The sequence below is a fragment of the Schistocerca piceifrons genome, chromosome 2 (assembly GCF_021461385.2).
Source record: "Schistocerca piceifrons isolate TAMUIC-IGC-003096 chromosome 2, iqSchPice1.1, whole genome shotgun sequence".
Lineage (NCBI taxonomy): Eukaryota > Metazoa > Arthropoda > Insecta > Orthoptera > Acrididae > Schistocerca > Schistocerca piceifrons.
This window is the reverse complement of record NC_060139.1, coordinates 1,100,394,176-1,100,409,598: the sequence shown is the minus strand read 5'-3', so window position 1 is coordinate 1,100,409,598 and position 15,423 is coordinate 1,100,394,176. Positions and strand designations below refer to the sequence as shown.

The window sequence follows — 15,423 nt, the reverse complement described above, 5'->3', positions numbered from 1 at the left end:
TCTCAAAAACTAATGTTTTAGTACCAAAACCTGCTGTGGATTCTGAGATGGCTATGCACAGCAAATGGTTGTAATTTTTACAATGTATTCCTCAGATCCTGATCTCGAACAAACTTGAAAATTTTCTTGATATCTTTATCTCTTTCCAAGATGCAGATATTAAAAGTTACGCTACTTGCACATGTAAAATACACACATAAAATCTGGTGCGAGGCAAAAACACGGTTTATAAAGTGACGTAGCATGGAGAAATATGCTGTGAAGTGTCTCCATTAACATCTGGGAACCCCATGTACCGAGGCACATGTAAAATTTTTTTGCACATGTAGTCTTGTTTGAAGTGTAAAATTAGTTTTGTGTTATTTCAATTTGCCATAATTAGAAACTATCTAAATTTTACTGACTACTACATTTTCTTTCATATGAGAAACTTGCCCTGCTGCAGCAAGGAGAAGAAGAGAACCAGCGGAAAAATGCTCCTATCAGAGGGGTACCAGCTGCCTCGTTCTACCTTCCGCAAAACCTTTAAAAATTTTCCCAAAAACTTATGGCATGTGAACATATTCACAATTATTTATGCTTGGAGAGAAGAAGATAGTGGCAGTAGCAAAGAGACGAAACAGAAACTGAAAGATGGCAGACAGTGACTGTGTTTCACCTCCGCTGACTGGAGGGCTCAGTCTCAGACACTAGCGCAGTCGCTCTGTCACTGACGCACCAATTCACACTCCAGTTTGGTGTCTGTCGTTCATCACGTAGCAGGTCTTCTACTTCACCAGCAGTGAGGCTAACGTGGACTATTACAGAAGAGCTTGTAGATTAACACGTGGGCACTCTTAAAGATAAGTTGCTTCCTGTTCATCTAAATAAAGAACCCTGGTTAATACATGTGTGCAGTTGTGTTGTGGAAAGAGGACACCAGCCACCAAACATCAACCTCTCCCTCGATTCCTACAGTACAAGATTCTACACAGACAATACCAGTGTTAGAAAAAGAGAGGGTCAGGTAGCAGCGGAACATAGCTGACAGTGATAGAACAGTGATAGGCTAAGAGTTAAGTAGGCAGAGCTGGGGGTGGAGAGGAATACAGAGGAAGTTGGAGTGGGTGGGAGCCAGTGGTAATGAGAGACAGAGTGTATGGTAATGACAACAAGGAAGAGAGAGACAGTGACAATGAGAAGAGGGAGCAGCAGTAGGAAGGGATGAGATATTAGTGGTAATAGAGAGCAAGAGGGAGACAGTGACAGTGAGAGGTAACTGTTGTTGTAGGACAGAACACACAGGATTGTGGCTGTGACACAAGTGACAATGACAGAGAGACACAAAAGAGATAATGGCAATGAGCTGCACTGAATGAGTGAGTGAGGTAGGAAACTGGAGGTGGATGGGTACGAGAAACTTACAGTGATGGACCAATGGGTGTGGGTGAGTTAGGGCTAAGGGAGCTTGGGAGTTCAAGGTGAGTTGCACGTACAAAATGGTGAGAGTATGCTTGCATGCCAAATTTTTTGGGAAAAATTTTACTGGTGCTGTGGAAGGTAGCAGTAGTGACTTCTAGGTACATCTGATGGTTCAACATGAACAACTAATGCTCTGACGAGGTTCCTATATAATGTTTGGCAAGTTAGCCCACCAGCTTGAAAAGAAAATATCACCTTGTTTTCATGTTTATTACTTTTCTGTAGATTACCTAGGCACTGATGCCTGTTAAAACTAGTATATTCTAAGAAGGATGAACAGACCATCTTCTTCTATCAGCTTCATAGAGTGCTTGCAAGTCATCTAGTCAACATTCATTCTGTACTTAGTTTCATCGAAACACGTCAGTGTCAGGCTTTTATTTTGTGTTAGTCCCACTTTGTACATCTGAATGCAAAGAACTGAGAATTATTAAATTCTTTTCTAACTTTCCTCGAAACACTGTGACGAACATACCAATTTTGAAAGCTACATTCCTGTCTACGTCCTCAGGAGCTTTCTTCTTGGACTTTTTTTTTATTTTACTTTAAATTTTGGTTATTGTACCAAGCACACTTGTTTGGTGTTCTTTCAGTTGCCACGTTCGCAAAAGGGAGGAGAAAAAGTTGTTACATGTGACATTCCTTCATTTAGGTATGGTCCTACAAGTTTTTCTGTGCAAGGTCACTAAGACGTTTACCACAACGACGAGTTTCATCCTTATCATGATTGTAAAAGTATTTAGCATGTATCTGGAATCTGTCAACAACCATGCTCTATATGAAATGACTGAAAGGTACACAGACAGGAAATACTGCTCATCGTCCTAAAAACTAGATTTGATTTTGCAACGCAAACATATAAGGCCCTAGAAAAACAACAACAATGTGTAGGTGCATTGAAAGTCAGGCCATATACTGATGGTACTGAAATTAAATCTGACTTCTTCCATTATGTTCTACAACTGATTAGTACTCTCTGCAGAGACAACAAAAGTCTTGATGGTTAGGAAATGAGCTTGAGTCAGAAAAACTGCAAATAAGTAGTCTTTTCTGTTTCTTTAAGACATCATTCAGCTCTACAAAATTCTGTTCATAAAAAATGAATTGGGATACGGAATCTAAAGAGAAGAAAAGTTTTCTCTCTTTTTGTGGCTCTACCAATTTGAGGAGTGTACTGGAAAGTGTAATTTTTCGGTTGTCTCAGGAAAATTTCCTCCCAAACAATCCAATCAGTGATACCATCTGGCAGGCAGTACAGTTTCCTCCATGACATTCCACAGCAGATTGATGAAACATCTAAAAAATTCAAGTAGCTTGAATTAAACATAAGCTTAGGACCCTAAAAAAGACCTCTTCTAACTTTGGGCTCTCACACTTACAGAAACATATCATCAGCTTGGGATTTTGTGTAAAGAAACAGTTATGCATGGGAACCTGTGGTAAAAAAAAAACACTCATAGCTGTCATTGCACAGATATCTGGTGTGGCCCCTGTGGCGATGGGAATGCTGGCTTTCTCACTTTATATGGAATCAGCAGTGGTTAGGCCACCATGAAACATGTCAACACATTTATACAATTGTGATTAGTCTTCACGGGTTTGCTGCTGGATCACATTGTGCAAATTCCAAAATAATTCCTCAGAGCAACTGTCCGACATCTTCAGGTGGTTCAGTCTTGCTGGTGGCTAGGTTCCTAGCAAGGTTGAACCACGTGAAGATGTTGGACAGTTGCTCTGAGGAAATATTGTGGAATTTGCACAACTTGATCCGGCGGAAAACCTGTGAAGACTATTTTTTAAATTTATACAATTGTCCGTGCGAACACTTATGTTCCACATTAACCACAGACTATGTTAACACAAAGTGCGGTATATCTTAAACCAGAATTAAACTAGCACATCAAAGACATTATACAATAAGAGACATACTAGTGATATTCTACGGCTTGAATCCATTCCAATGTCAGGAAGACTGCTATGAACTTCACCGAAACTTACACAATGTGACAATGGTATAAAACCTGCAAACTATTTATAAGATGCATTCTGCAGCTGTTGGCAACAATTTTACAACCTCCATTTCCACTACCACGGTAATGCAGAGTTATACTGTGAAGTTTATAACCACTTCAATTCTGTACTCATAGCGAAAAACAGACTCAAATTGTCACAATGAGTAGTGACAGAAGGCACTCCTTTTCTGATATTTTTAGAGTTATTTGAACTTTATCTCACGTTCCACTCATCAAGACTTTTCATATTTGCCTTCCCCAAAGAGTATTAAACAATTGCAGAACATAACGATAGATGTCAGATTTAATCTGAGAACCAACTGAATATGGGGCCCATTTTCAATACACCTCTACCTTGTTGCATCATTTTTAAGTCCTTATATACTTCCATTGTCTCCTGATTTCTTAATTAGTTCAGAAGGTATATCATCAACACCTGCCGCTTTCTTATCTGGTAGTTCTTTTAGTGCTTTTTCAAATTCATCTTAAGAAATCAGGAGACAAAATGAAAGCTACATTACTGCAACTCATACAGAAAATATACAAAACAGGTGAAGTTCCTGAAGACTATCAGAAATGCATCATATTCCCCATACCTAAGAAAGCATCTACTATGGACTGTGAAAACCATCGAACACTCAGTCTTCTTTCACACGCATCAAAAATTCTAATAAGAATAATTTTGAAAAGAGTTGAAAACCAATTGAATAGCACTCTAAGTGAAGACCAATTCGGTTTTAGAAGCGGTGTAGGGACGAGGGAAGCAATCTTATCTTTAAGACTAATAATTGAGAAACAAATTTCCAAAAACAAACAAGTATTTATAGCCTTCGTAGACCTCGAAAAGGCATTTGACAATGTTGTATGGCCAGAAATGTTTAGAATTCTGAAGAAGGCTGGTCTGAAATACAATGATAGAAGGATAATCTTTAAAATATACCAAAATGAAACAGCCTTAGTTAAGAAGGAAAACAAAGAAGAAACAGCAAGAATAAGGAAAGGAGTGAGACAGGGATGCCCACTATCTCCAGTAATTTTCAACGCATATATCCAAGAAGCAATAGACAAAATAAGAGAGAATATTGAAGTAGGAATAAAACTTAACGGAATGAAAATAGATATGTTGCGATATGCAGATGATATCGCCATAATTACAGAAAGGAAAGAAGATTTAGAAGCCGCACTCAATGAAATGGAAAACACCTTAAAAGAACAGTATGGAATGAAAATAAATAAGAAAAAGACTAAAGTGATGGTGAGTGGCGCCCTGAACTACAATGAACCCATACGAATAACAATAAAGGGAGAGAAACTAGGGCAGGTTACAGAATTTAACTACTTAGGTAGCAAAATAACAGCAGATGGAAGGAGCAAAAGTGACATTAAAAACAGAATACAACTTGCCAAAATAGCATTCAATGGAAAAAGAAACTTACTGACGAGTAGAAATGTTAGTTTAGACGTAAGAAAGAGAGTCATGAAAACCTATGTGTGGAGTACAGCCCTTTACGGATGTGAAACTTGGACTAGTGGAAAAGAAGAAAAGAGAAGATTAGAGGCATTCGAAATGTGGTGCTACCGGAGAATGGAAAAAATCAGCTGGCGAGACAAGGCTACAAACGAAGATGTCCTCAGAAGAGTGAAAGAAAACAGATCTCTTTGGCGAAATATACAGAAAAGAAGAATAACCTTCATAGGTCACATTTTACGGCATAACAATTTCATTAAGAGAATATTAGAAGGAATCATTGAAGGAAGAACTCGCCGAGGACGACCTAGATTAAGCTACATTCAACAAGTAATAAATGACATCGGGTGCCAGACCTATGCAGATATGAAGAAGAAAGTTGACAAAAGAACGGAATGGCGTGCTGCTGCCAACCAACCTGTGGGTTGATAACCGAAGAAGAAGAATACTTCCATTGCAACATCAAATCTAGATTTTTAGATGGTTTAGAATATGGTCTTTGTAACAAAAATGGTTTAAAAGAGTTTGTAGAGAATACTTTTTTCAAAAAAGTGGGCCAAAAATAGCCATTTCGGTATTTTTAGAAATATCATCAGCTGTTTCCTCAGTTTTAAATTATTGGAAAGCAGAAGTGGGATGAAATTTTATATTCTAAGTCCTCGTATTGGTTATTATATGCAAAGTATCAGGTGAAACCCGCAATTACTTTGGAAATATAAATAGCTAAACTTCACATTTTTCCGTGCGTGTGTTTTACAGCCAAGTTTACTTAAAATTACTCATACGAAAATTGCTCGGAAAATCTTCCCTATTATTTTGCTTAAGAGCGCACAAAAAGTTGTACAAGACGGTCTAGTTTTGTTTCTTTCAAGAAAATATTGTCGGAGATATTACGTCTCAAAGTTGCGAAAAGTCACGGGTGCACACTCAATAGCTTCACTGTGGAGTCAAACTATTGAAGACATCTCCGGATGTACTGAATTAATAGTCACGAACCTCCTAAAAGGACTAGAAGTGGGAAAAGGATTAAAATTTTGTTACGGGACAAAAATGTCCCACTGGCAGTTCTAGTCTCGAGAGAGAACACGATTTGTTTTTATTGTCTTGTCATTCTTTGTACATCGTAATTTTAGCAATATGGTTTTGGCCCCCTGTAGCGTAAGTCGTGATGTAGTTTCATTTCTTTTTGTTGTGGTTTTTCTGTTCCTCCCTTGCCCTCACCACAGGCATCTGGCAGGAATTGTTACCCAACGAAGGGGAGTCAGTGCGTAGCTTCTTTAAGTTTTGGAAACAGATGAAAATCAGATGGAAGCGGTATCAGGGCTGTATGGAAAATGATCGATGAACCCGAGGCATCAGATTGCTGTAGATATCGCAGCGCTCGTGTGGTCTGGCATTGTCGTGCTGAAGGAGAGGGTGCTCCACGTGTGGATGAACTGTTCAAATTTGTGCTTTCCGTTTTCTCAATTACAGCAGGTCAGTTCTCACGCACTGACATAGTTATGTTACACATCACCCTGTCGCATGCTACAATTCAGAGCCCTCTAGTGGCAGAGGTTTGCCATCTGCGTCAGCAAAGTTGAAGAGAGGATCGAGTAATATGCATGGCATGAAATATCTCAAACACTATTGAGATAAGAATAAAAAATTCAGAAGTATTAATTTTCAGCATGCCCTAATATTTTCACTTAGGAAGTGTGACAGGAAACAGAATGCACCAAAATTAATCTCTAGGTCAAAAATGTGAAATATCAGTGGATAAAATCCAAAAGTATTACGCTCTATGGTTCGGTTTGGACAGTATGTGCCGAGCGAGGTTGTGAGGGATGGGAAACACCCACTGTGGTTCGACAACTGTGTTAAAAAGTTGCTACATAAACAAACTCGGCTTCATAACAGACTCGGCTTCATCACAAACTAGCCCGAGTTATTTCAAGCAGACCAATTTGTTCGCAACGTGAAACTTCCTGGCAGATTAAAACCGTGTGCCAGACTGAGTCCTGAACTCAGGGCCTTTGCCTTTTGTGGGCGAGGGCTCTACCAATTGAGCTCAGTCGGTGGAGCAGTTTCCCATGAAACATGACGGTCCTAAGTTTGAGTCTCGGTCAGGCACACAGTTTTAATCTGCCGGGAAGTTTTCTATCAGTGCACACTCCACTGCAGAGTGGCAATTTCATTCTGTTCGCAAAGCACTTTTCCTGGATTAACTCAAACACGTTACTTTCTTTTTGTATCTTGCAATCTACCGAGCATTATTTCAGCTGCAGTTCATCTCAGTTGCACAATTTGCACGTAAATATCATTTGCATTAGTTTCTGCACAATTTCGCGAGTCCCCGTTTCACATATTCTCGACAGACCTTTGCTGACACTACCACTACTTTCTTTCTGAAGGGGTAGGAAATACACTAGCAATGCAAGTATCTGACTGTCGTAGAAATACGCCCGGGATATTCTCTGCCGCAAGTGTTAGGCTCGATCACGGTTACTGTTCTGCCGTATGCATTTAAGACACGGGCAGTGAAGTAAGTTTCGACTGGGACAGTGACTCTAACATCTCTTTTTCTCAGTCTCATAATTATTCATCAATATACAGCAAAATGATTCCAAGAATGATAACTTCCAGTTCAATCCATGAAATCATTCTGATTAGAAACTGAATAAATTATGTTGAACTGACCAGTATCTAGAAGAAAATTTAAAAATTGTCCTATGCCCAACAGACATATAACTATACTACTTTACAAGGGAGCAGATTGGTTGAGTGCACTAATTTATGCCATTAGAAATGGCACAATTTACTATAAAACTATGATCAGAAACTGCTTGAAAAGCTTTTAAGAGTTTTGCAGGGTAGGCTGTGCTGAGAAATAATTTTCAAGAAAAAATTTGATACGTGCACCATTTCAGAGTTAATTAGCACTGAAGTTAGCAAATCAAGCCATTGTCCATGCAAATTCAGGTGGCCTGCCATATACAGTGTCACCAAACATGTTCTTCACTTTGTTTCCTAAAATCAAACAAGATGATACAAAAATTGGACATGGGACAGTAGTTAGGATCAAACTCAAGCCAAAGGCTGAGCAGACTCATGTGCTACCATCTGTGCTTTGAGAACAACTGACACTAACTGTATGTGGCAGGCCGCTTGAATTTGAAGGTGCAATGGCATGATTGGCAGATTTCAATGCTATGTAACTCGGAAATGGCAGGAAAAATCTTTTTTTGGTTACAAGTTTTCCAAACAGTTTCTGACCACAGTGTATATGCTCTGTGAATCAAATAATGGTGTCTCTGATTATTTATAATCTATACAGGAAATGGAAGAATGTGGATTGAGAATTTGACAACTTTCCGCCATTTTTTCACTCATAGTTCTAATAAAACAACAAATCTCAGTACAAGAAATCGGTTGACAATGACCAAGTTCTATACATCTCCTCAGCTCAGCTCACAGATCTTCTAACCAAGAAATCAATGGATATTGACAAGAAAGTACATGCCACCAGCTCTCAAAAACAAATCTCAGCACAGGAGAAACCACTGAATGCAAAATTGGAAAAATGCTTGCAATACAATGAAAGGACAACGAAAATGTTAAGTTTATCCCCATTAACCACAATTTCATAAAAAAGAGGGTAATTTTAGATTACTGCCAAACACTGAAAGAAGAACATCAAACAGACCGGCAGATGTCAACATCAGACACTCTGCAATCCTTTCAGTTATCAGCAGGAAAGCCATTCCAACAGTATATAAGAATTCCAACCCAACCAGACAATGCCTGCTCCCATGCAAGACCTGATGGGAAATGTGTAAGAAGAGATACACATTATTATCGTAAGGAATATGATGCTTGTGAGTGTGAATGCCTACCTTCATGAACTACCACTCAGTAAATGACCTACAAACAATGCATACACACAAATAATATAAATAAAATAGATGAAAATTTCTAAGCTTGGTAGGTTCTCAAACAGTCCAAGATATCTCATGTTAGCGAAAGGGTAATTCAATAAGTAATGCAACACTATTTTTTCAAAGCAAGGTGGTTTTATTTTGTTATTTTCTGTTACTTGTTTAAATTTAACCCTTTGAATTAACGAAAAAGGAATTAAACTGTAAAACTTTACCTATGAAATTCTAATGAAAAGTTCTTTGCTGTATGAGCAGACACATTGAGAGTTACAGAGAATATGAAGTTGGAGGCCACTAAACTAGATGTGATCAGATGGTCCTTGGGAATATACAGAGAAGAGAAAATACTTAATAAAGAGGCTCAATTATCAATGGGTGTAGAAAGGTTATTGACAACTGATGTCAAATGGAAACAATTAATATGGTATGGTCATGTCCAATGGATGGACAAATCCAAGTTACCTAAGAAGCCTATACTGTGGATACAACCAAACTCACGGAAAACATGGCAGGCTGAGGAAAACTTAAAATGAGGACATTGTAAAAGCAATGAGACCCAGAAAGTTAAGAAAAGATCACTGAGATGACAGGGAATAATGGAAATTGGACACACACTGTTCTAAAACCAATATTTAAAAATAAAAGAATAGTTTTATTCGTGATTTATTAACACCATACTTTCTCCCAATTCTCTGGCAATAAAATCCTGTTTTGGAACGTAATCTCCATTGAGATCTACAGCCTTAGGCCAACTTAATTTGGGAGCCTCTATGCCGTAATGCACTCTACTTGTCTACATCTCAGCCAAGTTCTTGTTGCATCAGTAACTTCCCCACCAGTGCTGTAGTGCTTCCCACAGAGTCAACCCTTGAGTTGGCCAAAGAGTTGGAAATCAGAAGATGCGAGATCCACGGTCTTGTGTGGATGAGGAAGAACAGCCCATGTAAGTTCTGTGATCTCCTCTCGTACATGCAGACATGTGTGTGGCCTTGCATTATCGTGGAGAAGGAGAAGTGGATTCACATTTTTGTGGTCAAAAATATGCTGTTATCATTTCTTTAGTTGCCTAAGACTCTGACAATAGACTTCAGAGTCAATCATTTGACCAGAAGGAAGGACATTGAACAGAACAAGCCCTTCAGAGTCCAAGAGGACTGTAACCTTGAATCTACAAGCTGAAGGTATTGTTCTGGACCACTATTTCGAAGGAGACTCCATGGACTGGTGTTTTATTTCAGGCTCAAAGTGGTGAATTCAAGTTTCGCCATCTGTGACAATGGTTGACAACAAAATGTCACCATCAGCCTCATAAGACACAAGAAATTCAGCACAGATGTTCCCTCTTTCCTTTTTAGGTAGGCTTCAAGGGACCCAATGGTCACAAACCTTGGAATATGGTAGGCTTCAAGGAACCCAATGGTCACAAACCTTGGAATATGGTAGGCTTCAAGGAACCCAACGGTCACAAACCTTGGAATATGCTAACTGCTGGACAAGTGTGACAGCACTAACAATGGAAATGTCCAGCTGAGCAATGAAATACTCAATTGTTATTCATTGAGCACCTCGAATATGACTTCTGCCCGTTGCAACATTGCACTTATCACAGCTATGTGTGGCCAGCTTACTCTGAGATCAGGCAGATTACCTTCCCCTTGTTCTGCTGATAATAGATACTTTGCCCAGTGATTTATTGCACTTTTATCAACTGCCTGGTGTCTGTAGACATTCTGTAAATGCCTATGAATATTTATGATGGTTTGGTCTTCTGCCTGAAGAAATTCAAAACTGCTCTTTGCTCACGATGTACCTCACATGCAGATGCAAAGTTTGAAGACTGCTTACAGCACTGCCATCCACCACAATTTACTGGAAACAGAGGAGATGGTGTGTGAATGTATACGTATTTCAGAACAAAGTTACATTTTTTTTAACTAATTAGGTCAAGAGTAAAAAATGCGTCACATTACTTATTGAACAACCTTCATATCATACCAACAGTTCATTGCGATATATTCTGAAAAATCACAACATATAAATTATAATCTGAACAGAAGTCTAAATACATTTAAGAAAAGTATGCATAAAATCATTAAAAAACTGCAAGTTTCTAATCAGGTCATTAAAATAAGCATAAGGCGAACAATGTGAGACATGCTCAGTGAAGTCAAAGGTAAGATTTTGGTCATCTAGCTGATGAAAAATCCTCAGGAGTTTTGGTCTTGAGCTTTGTCAGCAAAATGTATCTAAACCATCATCTGTACACTCACTGATTTTTCTGTCAACAGAAGGTAAAATAACAGAGATAAGATCACAATACGGAATTCATTCTTCTAAATTTATTTAACTGCAGATGACCATTATACCGTGCTTCCTCTCAATCCTTGCACATATGCTGAAGGAATAAAAAAGGAACTGAAATTGCTTAACAGAGAAAATGCAACTGGACCTGACAAAACACCTGTACAGCTCTACACAGGTTACATGAAAAGAACTCAATCTCCCTCAAGCAGCATCTCATTGCAGGCTTCTGAAACAATGAAGGGTTCCAACTAAATGCGAAAAGAGGCAGGACATTCCTTCTTTCAAAATTTTTGGACAGATTACCATTATTAAAGGCATGTACACATGATATCAATCCACTGTAGAATTGTGGAACAAACTGTTTGCTTGCACATTATGGCCTTTACGAAGAAGAAAACCTCCTTCTGCAGGAATTAACATGAACTCAACACACTGTTATCTTGTAAAACTCAATTCTTTCTTCAATAAAATTCTTCAGGGTATCAGACCGCATCGTCATAATTTAAATTGTGCCAACGTTTCGGCCAGCGTTGCAGCTAGCCTTCATCAGGGCCTTACGTAAGGCCCTGATGAAGGCTAGCTGCAACGCTGGCCGAAATGTTGGCGCAATTTAAATTATGACGATGCGGTCAGATACTCTGAAGAATTTTATTGAAGAAGACAACGGCCGCGGAAGCCTACGCTTACAATCAATTCTTTCTGTTTGTCAATGAGATACAGAGGGCAACTGATGTCATGTTTCTTGATTTCTGGAAGGGATTCAATATCATTTTGTACTATAACCTAATGTACGAAATAAGAACTAACATAATAACATCCAGTTTTGCGACTGGATTTAGGACTTTCAAACAGAGGGGATTCAACATTCATTTACAGTCAAGAACATATAGTACAAAATTTTTTGTGTTTTCTTTATATTTTCTTTACATACAATACATAAAATACAAATCAAATAAATGCATTCCAATTTTAAAACTTCATTTGTTAACATGTTCTAAAGGTGAAGGCATTTCCATCAACAAATTCCAGCACCTTCCACAGCAGTGAACAAAGTGCATTAAAGAATGGAATCAAACACAACTTAATAAACACATACTGAATAGAGAAAATAATTGCTGTGGGATAAGCCCCCCCCCCCCCAACCCCTACCCCTCACCGCAGAGAATACCTCAGCACTGAAGTTGATAGAGAGGACGACTGAAGAAGAAATTACACCATATGACTTACGAACAACTTACTTTCTGATAACAGAAATAGTGTTAAACAATATCTTCATATTAGTTCATCAAATGTTCAAAACACGAAAAACAAAATATGAAACTGTAAAAAATTCTCTGTCAACTGGGAACTAAACTCCTGGCTGACATTCTCCACTTTCTAAAAACATTGCATTTTCACTGGTTAAATGATGCAGTTTCACTTAATGCTCTCGACATAAGTATGTGTCATCTGACCCAATGCCTGTAGAATTATATCTAACTATGCATCATACAAAGTAAATTCATTTGGTAAATGAATCTTGAAGCCACTGTCAGTGATGGTTGGTTGGCTGGATTAAAAAAGGGGGGGGGGGGGGATAAGGGACGAAACTAAGAGGGCATCAGTCCCTTGTTCCGAATAAAGCAATGCCACAAGAGTGAGAATAAAACAAATGAGACTGACAACATAAAATGGAATGAAAGGAAAAATCACAAGAACGATGAAGGGCAACAAACATGTACATGGACCAAAGGGTGAAGAGAAAACCACAGAAACACAAAAAAACGGGATGAAGAGAGAAAAACAACAAAGCAGTGACCATGGCTGGCTGACCATGAGAATAAAAAGGAAAAGCCAGCCACTCTGCAACACATTAAAACCTCCACCTAGAGTGGAGGACACAGAGGGACAAAGGACATGTGCTAAAACTTAGATCAAATGATAAAACCCAGCCTCACAAATAAAACTTAACACTAAATCAGCCAATGAGGCATTGTCAGATAAAATTAGCAGCAACAAGTCCAGTAACCCAAGATTCCATTGCTGGGCAGTCAAAGTGGGACAGTGCATGAGAAGATGGGCCACTCTCAACTGGGTGCCGCACCGACACTGAGACTGGTCTTCACAGCGCAGGAGGTAACTGTCGGTCGCCCAACTGTGGCCAATGTGGGGGCGGCAGAAGACAATTGATTCCCTGCGAGAGGCCTGCATGGAAGACTTCCACACATTCGTAGTCTCCTTAATGACACGCAGTTTGTTGTGCGTACTGTTATGCCATTCCCTCTCCCAAAGCCAAAAAACCCTGCGGCGTTAAGTCAGTACGCAGGTCAGGTTCAGAGATGTCCATTTCCAGAGGCAGTTTCTGCGTAGCCTGTTTAGCCAGCCTGTCGGCAAGTTCATTGCCTGGGATTCCGACGTGACCTGGGGTCCAGACAAACACTACTGAACGACTGGACCATTCCAGGGCATAGATGGACTCCTGGATGATGAGGGTAGCACTGGTTGACAGCTTTTAGCCTGCTCAAGGAGTCAGTACACAGGAGAAATGACTCACCTGGGCATGAGCAGATGTGCTCGAGAGCACGAAATATGGCCGCCAGCTCTGCAGTGAAAACACTGCAGCCATCAGGCAAGGAGTGCTGCTCTATATGTCCTCCACAAACATAGGCAAAGCCAACGTGACCATCGGCCACTAAGCCATCAGTGTAAACCACTTCATGGCCCCGGTACATGTCGAAAATCAAAAGGAAGTGACAGCGGACAGTCGCAGGGTTAATGGAGTTATTAAGGCCACATGAATGGTCCAAACGAAGCTGCGGCTGAGGTGTACACCATGGAGGCATACGTGAACGGACTGCAAGTAGAGGTGGTAAAGAGAAGGACTCCAGTTCAGACAGAAGGGACCACACACGAACCACAATCGTTAGCCCCGACCTGGGCCGCCAATACGGGAGATGGACTGCCACGGGCAGGAAAAGGAGACGGTAATTCGGATACTCAGGGGAACTACGAATGTGTGCTGCGTAACCGGCGAGCAGTTGCACACGTGTGATCTGCAATGGAGGGACATGAGCCTCCACCAGTACACTGGTCACCGGACTCGTCCTAAAAGCTCCTGTCGCTAGTCGAACCCCACAGTGGTGCACAGGGTCAAGTAAATGCAACGCTGAAGGCACTGTCGAACCATAAACCACACTCCCATAGTCAATTCGGGATTGGACAGGGGCTCTGTATAGCTGCAGCAGCGTAGAGCGATCTGCACCCCAATTGGTGTTGCTCAGGCAAAGGAGGGCATTAAGGTGCTGCCAGCACTTCTGCTTAAGCTGACGAAGATGATGGAACCAAGTCAATCGAGCATCAAAAACCAGTCCTAGGAATCGATATGTCTCCACTACAGTGAATGGGTCATCATTAATGTAAAGTGTTGGTTCGGGAAGAATGGTACAATGCCAACAGAAGTGCATGACACACGACTTTGCGGCTGAAAACTGGAAGCCGTGGGCTAGAGCCCATGACTGCGCCTTATGGATAGCTCCCTGTAGGCGCCACTCAGCAACACCAGTACTGGAGCAGCAGTATGAAATGCAGAAGTTGTCTGCATACAGAGAAGATGATACGGAGGGCCCGACAGCTGCTGCTAGACCGTCAATGGCCACTAAAAATAGAGAGACACTTAATACAGTGCCCTGCGGGACTCCATTCTCCTGGATATCGATGGAACTACGGGAGGCACTAACTTGGACACGGAAAGTATGGAGCGACAGGACGTTTTCTTATAAAAATCGGGAGTGGGCCCAGAAACCCCACTTATACAATGTGGCAAGGATATGATGTCGCCAGGTCATGTCGTATGCTTCACATAAGTCAAAAAAGGTGGCAACCTGATGTTGTCATCAGGAAAAGGCTGTTTGGCTGGCAGACTCGATGGACACAAGATTATCAGCAGTAGAGCGACCCTGGCGGAAGCCTCCCTGACTTGGAGCCAGCAGGCCACGTGACTCCAGGACCCAACCCCACCACCAACATACCACACATTCCAGCAGTTTACAAAGAACGATGGTGAGGCTGATGGTCTGATAGCTATCCACATAAAGCGGGTTTTTACTGGGTTTGAGCACCCAAATGATGGTGCTCTCCCGCCATTGCGATGGAAAGACGCTATCACACCAGATGTGGTTGAAGATCACGAGGAGATGTCGCTTGTAATCAGATGGGAGATGTTTAATCATCTGACTGTGGATCCTATCTGGCCCAGGAACTATGTCAAAGCAATGTGCCAGGG

The 15,423-nt window shown here is 40.5% G+C and overlaps 1 protein-coding gene across 1 annotated transcript in view; it reads right to left on the bottom strand.

The window, feature by feature from the left end:
• Positions 1 to 15,423, bottom strand: part of LOC124774881 (E3 ubiquitin-protein ligase CHIP) — a 111,519-nt gene that overhangs the window by 83,654 nt on the left and 12,442 nt on the right. The gene's annotated exons all lie outside the window — the stretch shown is intronic.